We start from the raw sequence: 3,754 nt of genomic DNA, 5'->3' as shown, positions 1-3,754 counted from the left end.
TTTTGAATTTTTTTAATCTACCGATTGGGCCGATGCGGCGCTAACTGCGTCGAAACAGTTGCGCGTCAGTCTTCATTGTTGATATTATTTCCTCAGGTGAACGAAGACGCTGTTACGAAAATTTTGAGCAGTTTTATGCCCTTGTTTTATAATTTTTCTAACTTTTGAGTAAATACTGAAACACATAGACAATTTTTAATTTGATTAAGTAGAAATCTTGTCGGTCAGCATGGCAAATAAATTTTGATTGCGATTGTTTTGGCATTTTGTTAAATCTAATTAGTACTCGGTCTTGTTAGATATGCATATTTGCATTTTTAAAAATTTTCTAGCTATGAATGCATGAAACTTTGCCAGTTTTTCATACTCAGTAGGTATCTTCGCTTTATTATTCAAGAAGTAAGTGGTAATCAACGCGAAATACCGTGTCTCCGCGCGTATGCGTCGGTAAGAGGGAATAGAGCGGTCGCGCATAACTTTCCGGGGTAAACGTGTTTTCGTCCCAGGTGAGCTTTGCTCAAATATAGATTTTTGGTGTGTTGTGACTTCCGAGGTATACCAAACCATTTATTCGCAGACTGTCCACCCGTAGGTTCTATTACAGCACGCAGTGATTCAGAGTAGGTTACGTTCGTTCGATAAATATCGTAAATAATTAATCGCGACAAAACATTGTAATTAATCGCCACCAAATATCGCAATTATTTTCAATTAATATCAGGATTATACGCGACTCGTCTGTCAACGCACACATCTTTATTTTTTCTTTTTATTTTTTTTCGTTCGATTCGAACGGCGATGGCCAAGCAAATAGGCCGTTTTTGAAGCTCTCTTGCTGACCGCTTGCAGTATGTGTTGAGGGTCTATATATTTACTTTTTTCTTGTTCTTGGTAATGCATATCTGGTTGCTTCGTAACATTGTGTAGTCAGCTAAGATAAATCAATGAGAGATACGTTTCGGTAGTTGCATAATGACTTCATAAACATATTTTCGAATATTGGAATCTGTCTTGATTAGGTTATAGGTCCGGTATCCTCGCGTGCGCTTTATTTTTGCGATGTTACATCATCAACCGGAATGAGTTCGGATCGCGTTATGATTTCCGTAGAAGATATAATAAACTCGTACGCGCGCTATTTGTTATTATGAACCCGGTATTAGAACTCAGCGCATCGTTTACCAAAACGAAACCTGCTGCAAACCTTACCCTTTTCTCCAACATCCCAGTGATTTCTCGTGGAAGTGCAGAGGTGTTCTCGGCTTCCAATAAAGCGAGTATCACGTCAACATATTCCCATACACACTCCTTCTTTGACCTGCATTCGGATGCGGCCGGCGCTGGTATTGCCTAATATAAAGATTAAGGTCATCAGTTTTTACACATTGAGGATGAATGTTAATCCCAAGCATCATCCATTGGTTCTCTGTGTAATTACAGCTGATCTGGCAATAACGGAGTAGCAACCGCGGGCGGTCAATCATGCTCATGCTCATGCTCATGTACGGGTCTACGAAATGATAACTGAACCTTTTTATAAAACTTAGCATACTGTTGGCTCTATTGATGATCGTATTGTAGTGATCAATGAATGTTAACTTAGAATCCATAATTACTCCTAAATCTCTGATTTGATAACACCTTTCTACTACTTGATGTCCAAGAGTGCAACTGGCATGTTCAGGATTTCTTTTTCTTGTGTAGGATATAATATTACATTTTTTTACGTTGAGATCAAGAAGACTTTTTTTACACCAAATGTAGAAAACGTCAATATCTTGCTGGGATTGTTGGATGTCTGATTTGTGTTTTATTTCCATGTACAATTTCATGTCATCGGCATATATCAATACTTTGAGACGATTCAACACAAGGGTAACGTCGTTAACAAATAAAATGAAGAGCAAAGGGCCTAAATGGGAGCCTTGCGGAACTCCAGATGTTTACTGGTACAGAAAGGTGTTCCTTAAACCTAACCGTGTGTGTCCTATTCGTCAAATAAGATTCAATCCATCTAAGTAGGCCTGACTCAAATCCCAGTTTTTTTAATTTGAACATAAGCATGGAAATATCTACTCTGTCAAAAGCTTTACTAAAATCCGTGTATAGAGTTTCCACGAAGTTGCCTCTGTCCATAGACGCAAGAGAGAAATCAACAAATTCAAGTAAGTTGGTAGCCGTAGACCTTCCTTTGTGAAAACCATGTTGGTTACAAGTTATGCAATTCTTTACCTGATTAAATATTTTTTGGTTTACGATAGTTTCAAAAAGTTTAGGAATACATGATATTATTGCATTGCCTCGATAATTGTTGATGTCAGATCTCTTACCTGACTTGAAAATCGGTATAAGAAAAGATTTTTTCCAGACTGATGGAAATTGTCCGGACGTAAGGGATAAATTCAAAAGCCAAAACAAGGGTTTTACGAAGGCAGGAGCAAGATTTTTCTAAATGAAGGTGGAGTTCCATCTGGACCTGGACCTTTTGAAGCGTCCAGTTCTTTTAGTGTTGCGACGATTTCTTGAACAGTTATTTGCTTATTAGATACGTTATTTATTTGTTCATGCAAGTGCGAGAAATACTCAATGTCCCTGACTTCGTCGCTATTTTTATAAACGGTTTGAAAAAAACTCGCAAACTTGTTGCAGATTTGCTTTGAGTCAGTACTGGCAAAGTCTTCATATTGCATGCGAGATGGGAAGTTATTAGACTTCATTTTATCGTTCGCAAGTTTAAAAAACTGTTTTGGGTCTGATTTAATGTTATTTTCCACCCTTGTGTTGTAGTTCTCATACGCTATAGATATTTTAGTATTCAGTTCATCACATATGTTCAAATATTTGTCCAAATTTCCTTGGTCTTTAAGTTTTTTGTAAGTTTTATGAGCTTTTTGTTTCCTATTCTTTAAATTTTTTATTTCTCTGGTGAACCAAATGGGATCTTTTGAGCTAACCATTTTCTTTTTTAATTTAAGTACAGTTGAGTCTAAAACACCATACAGTGATGACAGAAAATTATCAACCGCTTTGTTCCTATCTATTTCATTTTTTAGAAGTGATTGCCAGTCGATGTCAGTTAATTTACGATTGATTAGTTCAAAATTTACGTTAATGAAGTCATATTTATATTCAGGCTCATGATCAGAGGGTCGTGATCTCTCGGTATCAATCATTAGCGAGTACTCAATTGCAGTATGAAATTTTTCCTTTTTCCATAGGGGATACTCTGCTTTGTCAACACTAAAATCTTCCGTGCAATTGGTGAATAAAAAGTCTAAAAAACAGGTTTGCTCATTCCGGATTGAGTTGACTAAATCCGTCAAAAATGAATTGCAGAGTTTCGTTTTCTCCTACTACAGGAACTAAAAGCGATTCATTATCATAATTTACAATGAAATCAGCATCATTTTGATTGAAATCTCCATATATATGAATTTTTGAGTTAGTGTTGGACTCATCATTCACTAATTCTACCGTCCTTAATATTTTTTCATATGATTGCTTTTTGGCAAAGTGGGGTGGAAAGTAAACAGATGCGAAAATATGGATTTCACCCTTCAACAGAACTTTAACCCAGACATCTTCAAATTCGGCATGTTTCTGGGTTATGATTTGCTCAGAATCATGCTGAACCCCAACAGCCACAAGCACTCCTCCACCTGATTTCTTATCAGATAGTAATAAATCACGATCGCTCCTGAACACATTAAAGGAACTGTTGAAAACTTATTCACTTTTAATATCTTCGTTCCAG

The sequence above is a fragment of the Wyeomyia smithii genome, chromosome 1 (genome assembly GCF_029784165.1).
Source record: "Wyeomyia smithii strain HCP4-BCI-WySm-NY-G18 chromosome 1, ASM2978416v1, whole genome shotgun sequence".
NCBI classification, from domain to species: Eukaryota; Metazoa; Arthropoda; class Insecta; order Diptera; family Culicidae; genus Wyeomyia; species Wyeomyia smithii.
This window is presented reverse-complemented; position numbering follows the sequence as displayed.